At 45.3% G+C, this 19,949-nt stretch overlaps 1 protein-coding gene and 2 pseudogenes across 1 annotated transcript in view; 2 read left to right on the forward strand and 1 right to left on the reverse strand.

Annotated features, from left to right (window-relative positions):
* LOC145713829 (protein Mdm4 pseudogene) overlaps positions 1-8,152 on the reverse strand; it is a 33,264-nt pseudogene extending 25,112 nt beyond the window's left edge.
* RAI2 (retinoic acid induced 2) overlaps positions 6,977-19,949 on the forward strand; it is a 101,730-nt gene continuing 88,757 nt past the window's right edge. The window contains exon 1 of the mRNA XM_081793022.1: positions 6,977-7,231. The gene's annotated coding sequence lies outside the window, so the exon portion shown is untranslated. The remainder of the gene's footprint in view (positions 7,232-19,949) is intronic.
* LOC145713830 (zinc finger protein 831 pseudogene) lies at positions 10,323-10,843 on the forward strand (annotated as a pseudogene).

The following is a 19,949-nucleotide window of genomic DNA, read 5'->3' on the forward strand; positions in this document are numbered from 1 at the left end:
ATCTCAGTGGCTAAATACAAGAGTTTATTTCTTGCTCTGATCACTGGGTTGTGGGGAGGGACTATGGGATCATTAGGTGGCATCTGTTCTAATAGAGGCTCTGCCACCCACTACACGGAGCTTCCAGAGTTGCTCTGGGTGTTAACCTCAGCTCAGCAGATGGGAGAAAAGGAAAAATGGAGTCTCGTTTAAGAGGTTCCCATGGTCTGTGATGCAGGCCTGGAAATGGTGTGATCGTTTTCACTGGCATTCACTTGGCCAAAACCCAGCCAGCTTAGCACATATCCTTATCTAGATGTACCTATTGTCCCAGCAATAATTCTACAATATGGACAGGGAGCATACGTTTTGGTAGGTCGCTGTCTACTACAGCCACAGTCCCTCAAAGAATTGAGGGAGCCAGCATGCAATATGGGGGGAAGGGGAGAAGAACAGTTTACCCAGAGAGGACAGCAAATACAAAGGCCCTGAGGCAGGAGTGTATCTGGCATAGAGAGGGAAAAGCAAGGGGACCAGTGTGGCTGGAATAGGGAGGGGAGCTAGAATATCCCAGGGGTATCTTCTCAGGTTCCCGCTGACCCACCAGCGAGCCTCTCGGAGTGTGCTTGTTCACTTCCATCTGACCGGCCATAATTTGTTTATGAAAAAACTATGACGATCTTGGCCAACTCCTTTGCCAAAACCCAGTTACACAGTCCATGGCCTTTCCCTGGCTTAATAGTTTGATAGCCTATCAAAACAGTTAACTGGCATGGGCTACCAGGGCTTAAGCTTGGAGGCCCCTCGCCTGCAGAGACCCCTCGTGAGCCCCTGGAAGGGGCCCTGACAACATGTTCACATGTCATGTGATTTTGCAAAATTTGCAAAAATAAGACGTTCTAACCACAGTCGGTTAAGTCCTCTGTGTCAAGTTTACTTCCTCTCTGCCATACATCCACCCTACACCTGGCTGGGTTTTGGTGAATGCTGGTGAAAACGATCACACCATTTCCAGGCCTGCACCACAGCCCATGGGAACCTCTTAAACGAGACTCCATTTTTCCTTTTCTCCCATCTGCTGAGCTGAGGTTAACACCCAGAGCAACTTTGGAAGCTCCGTGTAGTGGATGGCATAGCTTCCTTCAAATCTGCTGGTATCGAAGTGGCCACAGACGTTTTTGAGATCGGGCTGAGGGCAATTTGAGTTAGGGGTGCGCTTAGTGTACTCTTAGCGGGAAATATTTATGTGGTGCACAGTGACTTGTGTGTGTAGTTAATTTATTGTGAGCCGTCCCAATACAAGGGTGTCTCTGGAGTCGTGCTTATTTATTGTGCCAAGACATGTGGCATTGTGACAAAGTGTCCTCTGGCCATATTGAGATATCGGCTGGACCTACAGCAGCAAGTACCAAAGATATGTGCACAGTGGAGGAGGAAAAAGGTCTGGAAAGTATATAGCGTGATGTTGTGGAAAACCTTTCCCATCAGCAGACACAGTGGGGGCTTCGGTTCTCATTAACGCCTAATCAAAATGGAAGTTCTCCTGCCAGGGGTATAGTTGGTGTGCTGGGGTGAATAGTGTCCCCCAAAACTCATGTCCACCTGGAACCACCTAACACGGACCTTACTGGGAAATAAGTCCTCGAAGATGTAATTAAGTTAAGATGAGGCCATTCTGGATTAAAGCGAGCACTAATCCAATGGCTGTTGTCCTTATGGAGGAGAGGGCACACAGAGACACAGAGAAGGCTGTGGGAAGATGGAGGCAGATGCTGGGGTGATGTGACAGGCCCAGAAATGCTAGGAGCCACAAAAAGCTGGAAGAGACAGGAGGGATTCTCCCCTCCAAGCTTTGGAGGGAGCATGGCCCTGCCGACACCTTGATTTGGGACTTTTGCTTCCAGAAGTGTGAGAGAATACACTCCTGAGGTGTCAGGCCACTCAACTTGCAGTCATTTGCTGTGGCAGCAGTAGGCAATGAATACGCTTATTAATGCAGCATTTATGGGGGCGCCTGAGTGGCTCGGTCGATTAAGCATCTGACTTCGGCTCAGGTCATGATCTCACAGTTTGTGAGTTCAAGGCCCACATCAGGCTGTGTGCTGACAGCTCAGAGCCTGGAGCCTGCTTCAGATTCTATGTCTCCCTTCCTCCCCTCCCTGCTCACACTCTGTTTCTCTCTCTCAAAAATGAATAAACATTAGAAAAATGTGTTAAAAATAAATAAATGTAGTATTTATAATTGTAACCACCTAACGTGTCTTTTTTCTTTGATTAATTGGAGCAAATAGAAATAGAATTCTCGTGCTTGTGTATACAGACTTGTAGCAATACTCTAAGCAGTAAGAACATGTGTGTGTGTGAAGTTTATATGTTAACAGGCATCCCCTCTATCGATAAGATAGATTGCAATCAGCTACGGTGGATGTAAGGCTGAATTATTTTTATTTTTTTTTATTTTTTATTTTTTTTCAACGTTTATTTATTTTTGGGACAGAGAGAGACACAGCATGAACGGGGGAGGGGCAGAGAGAGAGGGAGACACAGAATCGGAAACAGGCTCCAGGCTCTGAGCCATCAGCCCAGAGCCTGACGCGGGGCTCGCACTCACGGACCGCGAGATCGTGACCTGGCTGAAGTCGGACGCCCAACCGACTGCGCCACCCAGGCGCCCCGTATTTTTATTATTTCATTGGAAAATGACGTTGTAAAATTATTGTCATGTAAAGATGTTATCAGAGCATCTAGCCAGAAAAAAGGGAAAAATATTGTAAATATAATTCAGGAAGCTAATTCACACAAAATACTATTATTTTTATGATTTTTGTTTGGGAAATTTGTCAATTTTTTTTTGAAATTTACAATTTGTTGCAAGTTTTGTTCTTACTCTAAGTAAATATTCGTGTTGGTACCTAATTTTATATTTGTTATTTTGTATGATATCTAGTTATTAAATGTTTATTTATTTTTGAGAGATAGTACAAACAGGGGAGGGGCAGAGAGAGGGAGAGAGAGAATTCCAAGCAGGCTGCACTCTTGATGTCAGTGTGGAGCCTGATGCAGGGCTTGAACTCACAAACCGTGAGATCATGACTGGAGCTGAAATGAGGAGTTGGATGCTCAACCAACTAAGCCACCCGTGTAGTTTGTAACAGAGCCTTCTCCCACCAGATGCTACAAAGCTCCAGGCCCCTCAAAGCCTGGTCTGTGATTGGGCACGAGAAACTGACTCCAAGGGAATTTTGCATCAGCATCTGTTCACTGCATGATTTTTTGAAATCTATGGGCAAGTTAAGCCCTCTGGAAGCTTGTATCATAAGTGAACCCAGTAATCTCTAGATTTACAGCTATCCTGCACAAACAGGATTTCTATGAGGCAGTGAAAACAGCTCTAAAATTGCTCGTGCTTCTGGTGGTTTCTCCACAGCAGTTCAAATGGCATTTGGGCAGAACACAAGTTTGTTGTTCTAGGCTGTCCCGGGCACTGCAGACCATTTGGCATCCCTGGCCCCTGCCCGCTGGATGCCAGCAATAGGCTCCAGTCGTTGACAATTGGAATCATCCTCAAACATCTTGAAACTTCCCCGAGGCCTGTTGTCGGGGGAGAGGTACTGCTCCCATTGAGAACCGCTGCTGCACAGATGGCCCTGAGATATTCTCTGTAAATCCCACTTTATCAGATTAAAATTAAATTGGAACTTAATGCGAGGGAAGGGCCCCTCGCTTTGTGCCTCACTTACGGGGCAGACCCTCCTCGGCTCTCCCACATCAGCCTGTCACCCCCACAAGTAAGCCTGGGAAACATATTATGAAAATGTGAAATCATGAGATTCTAACATCCACTGCAGCACTGGTCCTCAAATGAGAGTGATTTTGTCCCCCAGGGGGTATTTGGCAATGTGTGGGAACAGTTTTGGTTGTGACAGCTAGGGAGTGGGTGCCACTAGCATCTAGGAAGGGGAGGGCAGGAATGCTTCTGAACACCCTTCAGTGCATAGGACAGCCCCCATGACAAACATTGATCTAGCCCCAAATATCACTAGTACCAAGGTTGAGAAACCCCGATCTGGACCTTAGATGGATTCCTGAAATAGTCTATGTAAGACCCATTTTATTTAAAAAAAAATCAAATTCTATTTTAATGTCATTGAGACTTTGTGTCTACCAAGTTCTAAGGCTTTCAACGAGGCTGACTTGCCTGGGAACCATAAGCAGTGTGCCCGGGGCAGTCCAGTCATCCTCTGAATTGTTGGGAACCTTCGGGCTTTGCCTCCTTTCCCTTTCCCATACCTTTCAGGCTGCCCCCAGCCCTTCTCGGGTCCGACAGGGTTTGCCTGAGCCCCCAGGGAGTCCTGGTCTCACCTAGCCTCTCTAGGCAATTATGACACAGCCGGTCTATAAATACTCACCGGACCTTTCCTTTTTGGGTACACAGGAATCTTACATTCCCCAGCCTCTCTTGCAGTCAGCTTGAGGACCAAGTGCTGGCTCATGAAATGTGGGCAGAAGTGCTACATGCTATTTTCCTGGATGCCTTCACTCCGGGGTAGCAGGGAGGGCACCCAGAAGGGCCCTATCGAGGGAAGCCAACAGTAACCATAATGCTGGCCTGTGAACCCACCAGAGGAGGTGCTACAGGGGCACAGAGTGACCTCAGGGTTGAGGGCTGCAAGGTGAACCTGGGGGCCCTGGGGAGTCCCACCTGGACTTCAGGAGGATACACAGCATGTATAAGAGAGAGCCAGAAGAGAGAAAGCGGGGCCATGAGGAGCTGGGTGCCACAGCTCTAGGAGTTGCCAGCTGTACACCCCAGCAGGAGAGACAGCAGGAGGCACAGGGGCGAATGGACAGGGACACCGTCGCTACTGAAGCCTGCATGGACCCAAAGAATGTCAGGAGGACATGGCAGCCTCCAACTCTATGTCCACACCCCTGTCTCTTGAGGATGCTGGGTGGAGCTCAGAAAGGGATTTTTCTCAGATAGTCCCCTAAATTTTTTATTTTTAAACTTGTTAAACATTAAGAAAAGTTGAAAAGTAATACAGTCATCATCTGTGAACTCTTCAGCAAGAGGTACCTAACATTTCTCCTGACCTTATTCCATTATTCTTTCTTTCCACTCTGTTCTTTTTCTGCCTCCCTCTCTCCCCCTCTTTTCTCCCTCTCTCCCTCCCTCCTTCTCTCTCTCTTCCACCCCCTCTCCGCACTCCTCCTTCCCTTTCTCTCCCTCCCTCTCCCTCTCCCTCTCTTCCCTCCCTCCCTCTCTCCCTCCTTTTGCTGAAACCTTTGCAAATAAGTAGCATAAACTGTGTTACAATCCATTCCTCCCATTAGGCTTTGTGATGGTCAATTTTATGCATCAATTTGACTGGGCTAAGGGATATCCAGACAGCTGGTGAAACATTACTTCTGGGTGTGTTTGTCAAGGTGTTTCTGAAAGGGATTAGCATTTGAATCAGCAGACTGAAGAAGAGCTGTCCTCACCAATGTGACCCGGCATCACCTAATACCTTGAGGGGCTGAATAGAAGAAAAAGGCTGAAAAAGGGAAATGTGCTCTTTGCTTGAAGTGAGAGAACCATATTCTCCTGCCCTCAGACATTAGTGCTCCTGGTGCTGGCCTTGTAGACTCAGACGAGTACTTACACTGTTGGGCTTCCCTGGTTCTCAGGCCTTCAGAACTGAATTACACCAGCTTTTCTGTGTCTCCAGCTTGTAGACAGCAGATCAAGGGGCTTCTCAGCCTCTAGAACTGTGTAAACCAATTCCTATAATAACTTTCCTCTATCTATCTATCTGTCTGTCTCATCTATCTATCCATCCATCCATCCTTCCATCCTATTGGTTCTGTTTCTCTGGAGAACCCTGACTAATAGGATTTTGGTGCCAAGAGTGGTTCCAGAGGAACAAATTTTTAAGGATGAATATTCTGAATTGGTCCTGGATTTCTGGAATTGGCTCTCTAACCTCATTAGATTTAAAGATATTAATGAGTCTATTCTCAGCAGTAAGCAGAGTGGAGATAATTTTGTTACATAGCGTCAACCCCCCTCCACAGTGGCTATGGGTGCTTTCCCTTCCAGCAGGAATGTTTGCCAGCAGCCTTGCCAGCAGAGGGTTTTGTCAAGTCTGTGAATTTTTGCCCAACGGATGGATGAGAAATGTAGTCTCACTGTAGTTTTAACTTATTGTGAGCGAAGATGAGTGTTATTTTCTTATATTCAAGAATCGTGTATTCTTTTCTCCAGACTGTCTATACTTGTCCATCTAAAAATTTTGCTTTTGGTCTTTTTCATCTTGATCTTTAAGAGCTCTTTATATCTGTGAGGGAGATTAGGCCAGAAAGGGGCATTTTTAAACTGAAAGAGAAGTTTTAAAACTGGGAGACATGAAGGCACGATGGATTGAAAAGTTGAACTTGCTCTGCTTATAAGCAGGAGGGAACACGAATATGATTAGGTCCTACCCAGAAAAACAAGTAAGAGCTTTTTCTTTTCTTTTTTTTTTTTTTCCTGCATAGAAGTCTCGCGTTAACAGAGCTGTGATGCACCACATATGGCTAACACTCCAGAAGAATTTCAAATCAAATGGGCTTTCCCCCTGGACTTCCTAAAAGTGAGACCAGCTGCTGATACATGTAGCCAATTTGCCAACCAGCTCCTTTTTAAAGAACAAGATGCTGATGTGATCTCAAAAAGAAAAGTCTTCCAGAAGAGGACAGACACAGTTCTGGTTTTTGAACACTGTAACCAGTGGCATGATTAGGGCTGGCTCCTCTATCCACGAAGCCAGGTGTTTCATAACGAACAGTAACACTCTCTTGGCCCTAATTTGAATTTGGGGCGTGTGTTTAAAGTAGAGAACAGCAATAGAAAAATGTGGAACTCAAGCTCTTGCTCTCCAGATAAACATCTTGTAGTAACGATAACTTGAGAATGTCCTGAATAGGAGAGTTGGCCATGCAGTGTCCACACGGCATTCTCTTCGATGAGGAATGAAAAGGAAAGGAAAAGAAAGCAAGCGCCCGAAGGGAAAGCATCTTGATTCCTCCCTTGAATCTTTGCTGTGGCTGAGATGTTCTCCAAGAAGAGAGGCGTCAGGCAGGACAGGTCCCAGAGAGAGTGTTTCCGGTCCTCTTCTCAGCCTTAGAGAGACAGTGTCAGCTTGTATGTGGACGCGCAGCGGTGCAGACTGACCCTTGCAGGGACGCTCACTCAGCAGGCTGCTCACCCTGACCATCATAAGAGGAAAAGGTAAGCGGAGAGTCCGGAGGGAATAACAGTGGCATTTTAATGTGATAATAGACAAAACCTGATTGGAGTGTGGTCGGAAAAAGAGGAGAGCAGGTGAAGATGACAAACATAGCTCATTCTAGGAATTTGAGTGCAAAATGGAGTAAATACATGAGGGCTGTCCGTGGCATTGGATGTGGAAGCAGGGGATATATATGTGTTTTTAAAGTTTTGGAGTTTCTCTTTACCACGTGTTTGTAAGCTGGTCCGGCTTTCTCCAGTACAGAGAGAGAACTTGATGAGCCAGTTGCTGGGGTGAGTCCTTGAGGAGGCAAGCAGGTAGGACTGGCATCACACACCCACGACCTGGGTCGGCACTCAGGGCCCCATGCTCTGAAAGGCCCTGAACTCTCTTTAATGCTCTGTTGTTGCCGTCTGGAAATTCTTGATAATTTTGCCTTTGAAAATGAAGTCCAGCAGAACTTAGGAACAAGTACCAGGGGCTTGGAGCCTCAGCTCACACGCAGTCCTGCCTCCTCTACCTCCTCGGGACAGGCTCTCAGGCACCTGCTCCCAAGATGTCTGGTGCCCCAGGCCCCACCTGGCCTCCCCCTCACCCGTCCCCACCCCATGCCTGGGACAGCAGCTGGGTGGCAGGTAGGAGGAGAGAGGGTGGAGAGCCCGATTGGTGCCGTCAGCATCCACTCCCAAGGGGGCCCGGGTGCAGGCTGCTTGAACTCAGGTGCGCACACCCTGGGAAGTTTCAGGGCAGGCTGTGTGGTAGTTGCCCTGCCCTGGAGTTGGCATTGCCACGACATGTCCAGGCAGCTTAGCAGAGGCTGCATCCTGGGGGAGATGAGCCTCTCGTCCACCCCGGATCCAGGTACCTAGCGTGCCCTGGTGCACAGGTTTAAGGACCCCCAAGCATCGTCCATCTGCCATGGATTGGGGAGAGACACCGGTGGGAAGCAGAGCTCGACCTGCTCAGAGCTCACCCCCAGTCTCAGTGCAGCGGCTAGGCAAGGTGGCTGGTGGGAGGGGAAACCTGGTAGCCATCAGGCCCAAGTGTGGGCAGTAAAATTTGTGCTAATAATATAAACCTTGAATTTTTTCTCTATCATGACCTTACATAGCAAAAAGAAGCCCCATGACAAGTCAAGAGAGAAACTGAGAAAGATAGGGTTTTATATTTGAGTACTGTTTTCCCTGTTTTTTAAGCAAGGTGCTCCTCATTTTTGTGTTACACTGGGCCCTGCGAGTTATGACTGAATACCTCCTCTAGGCCAGGCACTGCACTAGATGTTTTTACACAAATGATCTCATCTGACTTTCCTGGTAATTCTGCCCTAATGACACTGTTCTTAGAGCCGAGGGAGGGCATCCTTGAGCAAGCATGATGGCTGAGGAGGGATGGGAACTCAGGTCTGTTCTTTTCCTGGAAGCACCTTGAAGTTCTCCAGGCGGCAGAGATGATGCAGTTTCTTGAGATAAGCCTTTATGTTAATATCAGCGCTTATCAACTTCAGTAGCTGCTGATCTCCAAATAATTCTGTTCTTAATTCTTTCCTTTAAAAACATATAAGGGTTCAGATATTTCGAGAGGCAGGGGGGCTTTGCAGGTGGCCCAGTGCTACAAGATCCAGAACGGTAGGTGTTTGTGGTTGGAGAGAGGATAGGCAAGATGGCCTGATCTGCCCTCACTTCTCTCCAGTGGGATGCCGGGAAATGGTAAACAACCAGCTCTTACTCAAAATTAAAAGCTTCTTCTGTGGCATTTGCCAGTCTTCATGGTGTAAATCCTCTCACCGTAGCTGATTTTAAGCTCCCAACGTGATGAGGAGTTGGGAAGAGGTGCGTGGCAATACAGCATTATATGGCGTTTCCATGGTACAGATGTAAGACCTAAAACCTGCTCAATATCGTAGATACTATAAAATATAGTACAATACTTAGTAAATTATTTTGTTTTCACTGTCATTTATGTAATTGTATGTTTATTTAGCTCTTTTCATATTTCAAGTGTTTAATTTTTAAAAGTTTATTTTTGAGACAGAGAGAGAGAGAGACAGAGTGTGAGTGGGGGAGGGGCAGAGAGAGAGGGAGATACAGAATCCAAAGCAGGCTCCAGCCTCCGAGTTGTCAGCACAGAGGCCGACATGGGGCTTGAACTCAGTAACCATGAGGTCATGACTTGAGCTGAAGTCAGACGCCCTTCAAGTTTTCATTTCAATTCCAGTTAGTTAACATATAGTGTAATATTGGTTTCAGGAGTAGAATTTAGCAATTCATCACTTCCATACAATACCCAGTGCTTCATTCTTCATAATGGCTGTATTTAAATCAACCAGCTCACACAATCCTGAAAACGTAACAATCAGCTCTCGTGAGCCAGTGTGAGCTAGTATAAGCAGCGTGGGCTGATAGGAGGTGATATGAGCCAGTGGAGGCCAGCTGTAGCACAGCGTTGCTTCTGAGGAGCTGAGGAAGGCCGTCCTGTCCCTTGAGCCAATTTTCTTTCTTGTTACGAACATCCCAGGGCAGGGATAGAACCCCAGAGTGGGAAGGGCTCTGGGAAGCTGCTGGGTCCCTGCCCATTTTACAGATATGGAAATGGAGTCCCAGAGGATGCAAGGGGCTTGCCCTCGGTACGCTGGATACTTGTGGACCTCCAGGGTCTTGGACACCCTGCATGTCTTTTCCCCCACACAGTCAAGACAGTTTCTGAGTGTCGATTCTATACCAGGCAGACCTGGGTCTGAGTCTTGACTCCGCCATTTAGTAGCTGCAGGACAGGTCACTTCAGTTCTGGGAGCCTCAGTCCTTCTTTTCTTATATGGAGAAAATAGTGCTTTTCTTGGGTGGTTGTTGTGAGACTTTGACGGGGTGATGTATGTGCCTGGCCTGGGGCAAGGGTTTACTGAATGTGGAGGGAAGAGAGGCACCCATGGGAACATCTGCTTGTTGCTGCAGCTTGCCCAGCATCCCGGGCTGCCCTGAACTATGTGGGGTGAAGGTGCTAGAACCCACTCGTCTTGCTGTGCCTGCCAGGGACTGACAGCTCCTGCTCGCAGCTGCCCCGGGGCCTAAGGTAGTCTGTCCTCCTTTCTGCCTAATGCTGGTCCCCATCATCTTATCACTGGAGCAGGGCCTGGCACCGGCCATGTTCCTGAAGGCCCTGCCCATTCTCCTTGACCACGCAGCGCCTGCTGGGGGTGTTCAGCCACATGCTTCCCTAGAGATGGGCAGCCTGGATTGGGGCAGCATGCCCTTTGTCCTTAACCCTCCTGCTGTGGCCCAAGTGGCCCATCCCTGGCCAACTCGGACAGCCAGTGGCCCCAGTGCTGAGCGTGTACACCATGGGTACTCCACCTGTCCTGTTGCCAGGCCTGGGAAACCCAGGTAAGATGAGTAAGCCAGCATGTACTGTGCCTGCACTGTGGCCAGGACTGCCCGAAGCCCAGCTTTTTGGAAAAGCACATCCAGTCCTACACACACAAGAGACCCTTCCTGTGTGACACCTCTAGCCTTGGCTTTATGACCCAGAGCAACACATATAAGCACAGGCAGATCCAGACACATCTCAGCAACTCCCAACTGTCCTCTGAGTCTGATGGGAGTGGGACAGCCTCCTAGTGGAGGGAGTGAGTCTGGAGAGACACTCAGAAGAGAGGGAAGGTGACAGGGCATAAAGCAATTTCCTTCTCCAGGCACCCAGGGTATTGGGCTGGACCCAAAGTCCACCATGCATTTGTCCCTTGCTGCTAAGAGCCTAGACATGAATCAGAAACTGTTTCCTGTCCAGGTCCACATTTAGAGACTCCCAACAGGGAAGCCCCTTTGGACTCCAAAACATGGCTTTCCCTGGGTTCCTGCCGGCATAAAATGCCAGAGTAGAAGTCTCTGACTGCCATTAAGCTTGGGCTGCTGCAGTGACAGCAGGCACTCTCCTTGGAGAAGTCCCAAAACACCAAGGCCTCTGAGGACAGGCTGAGAAAGTGTGAGAGCACAGTCTCAGGCTATCTGTCCCCCTCCAACAGCGCAGGGTTGCTGATGGTTCCCGCCAAGTACCCTGTGCCTACAAGGACTCCTTCCGTTTTGACATCTGGGCCCCGAGCTCAGTGGAGGAAGCACACCACCCTCTCCACAGCCCCTTCCACCTTCACTCCTCTGGACAAATCTAGGCCCCTCTTCTTTTACTCTGTTTCCACTCAGTTTGCCACCACTGCAAAATGTATGCTGATCATCAGGAGCAACTTGTTGCTTTTTATTAAGAGCAGCAGAGCACAGCACGAAGAGGGCCAGAGCCCGTGGATGCCTGCCCCAGGAAGCAGAAGCTTCTGAGCCCCAGACACTACCTGGCCCTCTTGGGCTACAGCTTGGACACAACCTTAGTAGGTGTCCCCAACTGTCCCCCTTGAGCCCATGATGCCACAGATGGCCTGCCTTTTAACCTGATGGAGATATCCTGACCACCACAGAAAGCCGAGATGGAAAGAGAAACGCCACAGGGGAGGAGGCTGCCGGCCAATGTGGCCAGTAAAAAAAGTGCAGCCGGGAGGAACTGAAGGTGTGTTCCCAGGAGAAGTGGTAAGATGTTGAAGAGCATCCACTAGAAAATGAAAGGCTGACACCATGGAGGCAAGAAGATGAAGGAGGTGAGGATGGGCAGTGAGATACAACTGAACCTGCCTCCACAGGAAGAAGCAGTAGGGAAGGAGGGGAGGCAAGTGGGTGCAGCCCAGCCAGGGGATAGGAGGACCCATCTGTGTGATGCCATTTTCCCTCCCGACACCATTTCTGTTGGGGAAGATGGGGCTTCACGGAAGTCAGCCAGCCCAAGAAGTCTCTTTGGTGACTGAGTCTCCCAAGCAGAAGGCTAGAGCAGTCAGAACAGAAACTGGTGACCAGCCCAGGGGGAACAGAGCCATGTCATTTCCCCCCATCCTAAACTGCAGAGACCCCCTGCCAATCTGGACAGTAAGAGTCCTCTGATTCCTCCATACGGGAGGGTGGAGCCAGAGTGTCAGCTGCCACCAGCACCTGGCCTTCAAGAAAGGTGACGCAGAAGCCCTGAGGCTGGTTTTGCCAGACCCCAAGCGGGAAAGAGGCCTCCATGGTGATGACAGGAAGGAGATCTATCAGGGGGCCCAAGACATCCCCAGGTTGCCCAACTGTAGTTCCAGCAAATTCTATCCCATGGAGGATAAGCTCCCTTCAGAAAAGAAGAAACTGAAGTGGACTTGCTGAGCAGCCAGGAGAAGCTAGATGTCCCCAAACCAGGGGACACGATCCCAGGGAGACCATGATCCCAAGGAGAAACGGAGTGCTGACTACATGGAGTGAGTGAGACAGGTTGGCAGATGTGTCCTTGGAGTGCTCTGGTGTTTCCTTAGCTTCTCTGTGGGCTGTCCTGAGACATGTTGGGCCGAGGGCAAAGGAACCCCAGTTTCAGTGTGTGGGCTGTGGTTACCAGCCAGTGTCTCAAAACCTAGGTGCAAGTGGCTCCCTGCTGGCTGCCTAGCCTTGATTTCCTGGTTTGCTCGCTTCTCTGGAAGACCATGCCTGTTCCCTGAAGTACCTCCTCAGGTTACCTCAGCAAGAGACCCACTCACCACTGCCAGGATTCTTTCCGTGGGAGAAGGTGGCTTAAGGAATAAGGCCAGGTCAGGGCCAGGGCCCAGTTTCATGGACATGTGATCTGTGCAGTCACCCAGGACCATGGTGTCAGAAGGGCACCTTGCTTGGTTTAACACTCTGCTGGTGGGGTCTTGGGATTCTTAACAATTTTTGAATAATAGACTCTCCATTTTCATTCTGTACTGGGCTCCCCAAATTATGTAGTTGGTCTGATAAGTGGGGATGGGAACCACTTCACAACTAAGAGGTCAGCCTTAGCTAAGAACAGACAATTCACTTGTAGTAGAGGAGGGGAAGGCACAGTCACAGGTAGGTTGTGGCTGTGGTAGTGGGAACCTGAGGGACTATTCTGTGACTGCTGTTGCATTTCCAGTGGAATAAGAACCAAGGTCTCAGTGAGACCTCAGTGAGAGTGAAGAAGGAGGAGAAGTTTTTGTGGTTTGAGCAAACAAGATAAGGTATGGAATCGTAGTCTATGAGGGTGGGCTGATTGAGTCCTTCCCAACATCTGGGATGATTCATGAACCCCCTCATGGGGCACTATGTTTAGAGGGTCTGAGAGGGTCAACTGGCTAGAAGGACTTCTATCCCACCCAATAAACAGGCTTTTGGAGCCAACCTTGACAACCGTTGTCCAGTTTGGGGGAGGAGCTTAAAAAACAGGCCCACCCAACTGAGGTGGGGGCTGATAGAGCTGTTTTAACAGCCTCCAATATTCCCTGAATGGGGAAAAAAATAATGGTCTGAAGTGTAGGTGGTCAAAGATAAATCACTGAAACTGCTCTTATGAAGGATGTTAATGGCCCCTCTGTTACCAAATCCCATGGTCAGTTCTTAGGCCTCATCCTGCTTGAACCATCAGCAATAGAAACAATGTTGATCACCATCCCTTCCTTAAACTCTTTATTTGGTGCCTGAGACACCACCCTCTCTCGGTTTGCCGTTTTCTTACTGGCTTCTCCTTCCCACCCACCTCCCCTATACTTCCTTATCTTCCCAACCTCTAAGCTTTGGAATACCCTCAGACTTGGTCTTCATGTTTCTTCTCATTTTCTCTCACTCCCTAGGTGATTTTATCCAAGCCTATGGCCGAAAACACCACCTGTATACTCATGCTTCCCAAATTTGCATCTCTAGCTCAGCCCTCTCTTCTAAACTCCATACTTATATATCCACCTGCCTACTGGTCATCTTGATTAGGAGGTCTAATACACATATCAACTTAACATATCTAAAACAGAGCTACTGATATCTCTTACAAACCTTCTGCCCTACAGACTTCTTCCTCTCAGTGAACACCAAAAGCTCTGCTACTCCTGTGTCCCAGAAAGATAGATCCTTCCACCACCAACCACTCCTCAACCAACTCCCCATGGAGCTCACCCACTCCCACTTTAAATTCCAATTGGTAGAGCCTACATTGCGTGCCTGCTCCCCAGCTACAAGGGAGGCTGGGAGAATGAATTCTGACTTTGACCTTGAAAAGGGAAATTCTCCAAACATAGGCAGAGTTTTCAAAGATGCTGAGTAGCCACAACTTATGATTTCCTCATATTTTGTGAGGAAATATCAGTACTAACTCTTTCTAGAATTTTCTGATGTTCATCTATTTTATACCTGAATCTACTACATCCAGACCAGTAACTTTTTTTTTTTTTTTTTTTTTTTACCTCGAGCAGTTTGCCTTAATCAAGTCTATCCAATAACTCTCAAGCTTTTAATAATCTTTTAAATATCAATTTAGGTCACATCTAATTAGGTTACAGAACTCTGATAACAACTATATGCATAAACAGGTTTGGGAACAAATTTACCTCGTTCATGGCTAAATATACAACTCAGCCAGTGGTAACAAAAGTATTCTGGCATTTTACAGAGTAGTCTTCTATCCCTGAGCAGTTTTAGGACCTGGGCATCAATATTGTTTCCAGTGGTGAGTATTGGTTAGTAAGGTGAATCAAGTAAGCAGAGACGGGTTAAGAGAACTTCTGTGTGCTTTACGTATTACTATTGTGAGTGATGACTTCATGTTTAGTGTCTATCCGGATTCCCTTTTGACATTGAACACATTGGGCTCTTATATGTTTCCTGCCCCCACACTTAGGGAAAGGCTGGTTCTTCTCTCTTCCAGACACATCAGTCTGTTGTTGACACATCATTCTGTTGCCCTCTAGAAAAATAAGTTGCACCTTCAGCCCAGTTCTGAAAGTCTGACTGCAAGGAGGAATAAATTTTATAGATCGATAGAATCAAATATTACATATATCAACTATTAAATATATATGTATCAACTAACCAGACACTTTTGCGAGTGAGCAAAGGGGGCACTATTAAAAACTAGGATGGGACAGTAAGTGTTAACAACTGAGGTATTTTGTCTTGGTAAAATGAAACATCTGATAACCCTGATGCATAGATGCTCATGCAATGGTAATCTTCTCCAAAGTTCACAGAGAGGCTCCTAGGGATTGTCAACATGGTGAATTTTGTTTATTATATGTCATATGGGTAATGCAGTGATTTTAGGGATTGAGATAAACCATTTTGGCTGTAGTAAGTAGCATTCCAGAAGGATAGACTGCCTGGGATAGACACACAGGGATAATATGATCCTATCTGGTAAGATTCTGTTCCGTATCTGGAAAACCAACATCTGGTTCTGGTTCCAAACCACTGAATTCTGGTATGTACTTAGACTGTGCCAGCTTGGAGAGCTGGATGGTGATGGATACCACTTTATTTATGCTTAAAAATGCCATACCCTGCAATCGCATTGTGTATTGTATAACTCCAAGATTGATGAGGTGTACCTGGACCAATGCTTTGAGTCTTCCCAGCCTAGGTGCCAGATTATGTGAGTGAGTGAGTTTTCAGATGATTTCAACTCCAGCCATCTGCATTCATCCGAGAGATCTTGGGCCAAAACCTGCCCAACCAAGTCAGTCTTAAGTTCCTGACCCATAGAAACTCTGAGAGATAATAAATTATTGTTACTGTTTGAAGCCACTAAGTTTATGGGTGATTTGGTAGGCATTAATGAATAACTAGAACAGGTACTTATATGCTGCCACAACAGAGTGTCCCAACAATCAATAGATTTTATGAGTTAGAACTTCAAGGAGGGCTCAATGCTGAAGACAATTTAGGGGAGAACCTGAATATATATGGTGGTTAAAAAGGCTGAATGTGAAACCAGAGGTCAGTGCATCCATGAAAAAGGTCAAAGAAGGACAGTCAGAAATTTAAGCCTGTTTTCCCAAACCCCACTTTCTCATGGCTCTCCTCTGTCTCACTGGCCATTGCTTCTAAGTGTCTTTGCTGCTTTCTCCTCATTCCTCTGGCCTCTAAACTTTGGAGTTCTAGGGCTCAGACCGAGGCTGCTTCTCTCCTATACATATTTCATAAGCAATCTTATCTAAACTCATGACTAAATACTATCCATGTGCTGATGACTCCTCTCTTTGATTCTCCAGATCTAACCTCTCTTCATAACTCCAGACATATGTGCCCAGCTGCCTGCTGTACATCTCCACTTGGAGATCTACTAGGAATCTCAAACTCAGCATATCCAAAGCCAGACTCCCAATTTTTCCCCAAACATGCTCCTCTTTCAGTCTTCCCCATCTCAGTAAATAATGAATCCATCATTCAAATGGCCCAGGAAAAATTTGGAGTCGTGTTTGGATTTCTCCATTTATGTTTGATCCATCAGCAAATACTTTCGGTTCTACCTTCCAAATACACCCAGAAAGTGCCCATTTACCATTTTTACCACTTCCTCCCTAGTCCAAGTCAGTATCAGCTCCCATCTGGTAGATGAAGGTAATGGAGATGGTGGTACAGCCAGAAGATAATGATTCAAAACAGGAGGGTTTTTAAAAATGTTTTTTATTGGGGTGCCTGGGTGGCTCAGTCAGTTAAGCATTCAACTTCCGCTCAGGTCATGATTTCACCATCCATGAGTTCAAGCCCCGCATCAGGCTCTGTGCTGATAGCTCAGAGCCTGGAGCCTGCTTCGGATTCTGTGTCTCCCTCTCTCTCTGCCCCTCCCCCACTCACACTCTGTCTCTCTGTCTGTCTGTCTCTCTCTCTCTCTCTCTCAAAAATAAATAAATATTAAAAAAAATTTAAATGTTTTTTATTAAATTAAACTTTTTATTTAAGATAATCGTAGATTCTCACGCAGATAAGAAATAGTAAATAGAGGTCCAGTGTTTTCCCCCAGTGGTAACATCTTGTAAAACAATAGTACAATATCACAACAAAGATATTGTCATTCATATGGTTGAGATACAGAACATTCCCATCACAAGGATCCCTCTATTGCCCGTTTATAACCACACCCATTTTTCTTCCACCCTTCTACCCCATCCCTAACCACTGGAAACCATCACTCTGTTCTCCATTTCTAGAATTTTGGTCATTTCAAAAATGTTATATAAATGTTATCATACAGCTTATAATCTTTTGGGATTGGCTTTTTTCCCCACTCTGCATAATTCTCTGTAGATTCATCCAAGGGTTTTTTGTATGTGTGTATCTCAATAGTTTATTCCTTTTTATTACTGAGTAGTACCATAGCTTGTGTAACCACTCACCTGTGGTAGGACATCTGGGTTGTTTCCAGTTTGGGGCTAGTATGAATAAAGCGGCTACGGACATTCATGTACAGATTTTTTCATGAACGTAAGTTTTCATTTTTCTGGGATAAATGCCCAGTAGTACAATTGTCGAATCATATGATACTTGCATGTTTCATTTTTTCAAATAATTGCCAAATTATTTTCCAGAATAGCTATGCCATTTTACATTTCCAGCAATAGTTTGAATCAACCAGTTTCTGTGCATTCTTGCCAGCATTTGGTGCTGTCACTGTTTTTAATTTTAGCCATTCTGATAGCTGCACTGATATCTCATGGAGGTTTTAGTTTGAGTTTTCCTAACAGTTTGTGATGTTGAACACTTTTTCTTGTGCTTACTTGCCATTTGTGTATCCTCTTCTGTGAAATGTCTCTTCATGTTTTTTGCCCATCTTTTAATTGGATTGTTTATATTTTACCATTGGGTTTTGAGAATTCTTTATATATTCTAGATACTATCCTTTGTTCAATAAGTGCTCTGCAAATATTTTCTCCCAGTCTGCAGCTTGCCTCTGTGTCCTTTCACAGAAAAAAGTTCATAATTTTGATAAAGTCCAATTTATCAGTTTTTCTTTTTATGGATCATGCTTTTGCTGTCAAGTCTAAGAATTTGCCTAACTCTAGCAAAGATCTTCTGCTATGTTTTTTCTAAAATGTTTTATAGTTTTATATTTTTCATTTGTGTCCTGACACCATTTGTTTAAAACGCTATCCTTTTGAACTGTTTTTGCATCTTTGTCAAAAATCAGCTAGGCATAGTTATGTAGGTCTGTTTCTGGGTTCTCTGTTCTGTTCTACTGATCTAACTCTCTGCCAACCACACTATTCGGATTATGGTAGCTAAGTAGTATGCCTTATTACTGGGTAAAGTTATTTCTCCCATTTTATTCTTTTTTAAAATTATTTTAGCTGTTCTAACTTCTTTACCTTTCCATATATATTGTAGAAAAGTTTTGCCTATATCTACCAAAGATCTTGCTAGGATTTTGATAGGAATTGCATTAAACCTGTATATCAATTTGGTGAGTGCTGACATTTTTTCAATGCTGAACCTTTGAATCGTGGGCTTAGTATGTCACTGTTTACCTTGTTCTCTTTCTTTCATCAGTGTTTTGTAGTTTTCAGCATACAAGTCCTACACACATTTTGTTAGAGTTACACATATGTATTTAATTTATTTTAGGTATTGTAAATGGCATTGTATTCTTAATTTCAGTGTTTGTATGCTCATTGCTAGTGTACAGAAATGTCATTGACTTTTGTATGTTCATCTTGTGTCATGCCACTTTGTTGAACTCACTTATTTGTTCTAGGAGTATTTTGTAGATTTCTTGGAATTTTCTACCTAGACAATCATGTCATCTGCAAATAGAGAGGGTATCATTTTTTTTCTTTCCAAACTCTCTGCATTTTATTTCTTTTTCTTTCCTTATTACACTGGCTAGAACTTCCAGTACTATGTTGAATAAGAATGGTAAGAGCAAACATTCCTACTTTCCTCCTGATCTTAGGGGGAAAGCAGTCAGTCTTTTATCATTAATATATATTAGCTCTAGCTTTTTGGTAGATGTTCTTTATGAAATTGAGGAAGTTACCCTCTATTCCTGGTTGTGATTATTCTTTTATTATGAATGGATATTGAATTTTGTCAAATGTTCTTCCTGCATTATTTGACATGATCCTGTGATTTTTATTCTTTATATTGTTATTATGGTGGATGATGTCGATTGATTTTGGAATATGAACCAGCCTTGCATCCTTGGAATAAGTCCTACTTGGTCATGATGTATAATTCTTTTTGTATCTTGGTGAATTCTTTTGCTAAAATGTTGTTAAAGATTTTTGTATCTACATTTATGAAAGAGACCATTTTTGTTTTGTTTTGGTACTGTTTTTGTCTGGTTTGGTTATCTGGCTAATACTAGTGTAATAAAATGAACTGAGAAATGTTTCTTCCTCTTCCGTTTTCTGGAAGAGATTGTATAGAATTGGCGTTAATTCTTTAAACATTTGGCAGTATTCTCCAATGAAACCGTTTGGCCCTAGAGATTTCTTTCTGGGCAGTTTTAAAATTATAGATTCGATTTCTTTAATAGTTATAGGACTGTTCAAATTATTTGTATCTTATTGGGTGAGTTGTACTACTTTGTACTTTTTAAAAAATATTTTATTCATTTTTGAGAGAGAGAGAGAGAGTGCACACACAAGCAGGGGAGGGGCAGAGAGAGAAGTGGACAGAGGATCTGAAGTGGCCTGGGGCTGACAGCAGTGAGCCCGATGCAAGGCTCAAACTCACGAACCAACTGTGAGATCATGACCTGAGCCAAAGTTGGACGCTCAACTGACTGAGCCACCAGGCACCCTGTACTACTTTGTACTTTTTGAAGAATTGGTCATTTTCATCTAAGTAGTCAAATTTATGTATGTAGAGTTTTCATAGTATTTCCTTCTTATACTGTTGA

Source organism: Panthera onca, chromosome X, assembly GCF_046562875.1.
Source record: "Panthera onca isolate mPanOnc1 chromosome X, mPanOnc1 haplotype 2, whole genome shotgun sequence".
Lineage (NCBI taxonomy): Eukaryota > Metazoa > Chordata > Mammalia > Carnivora > Felidae > Panthera > Panthera onca.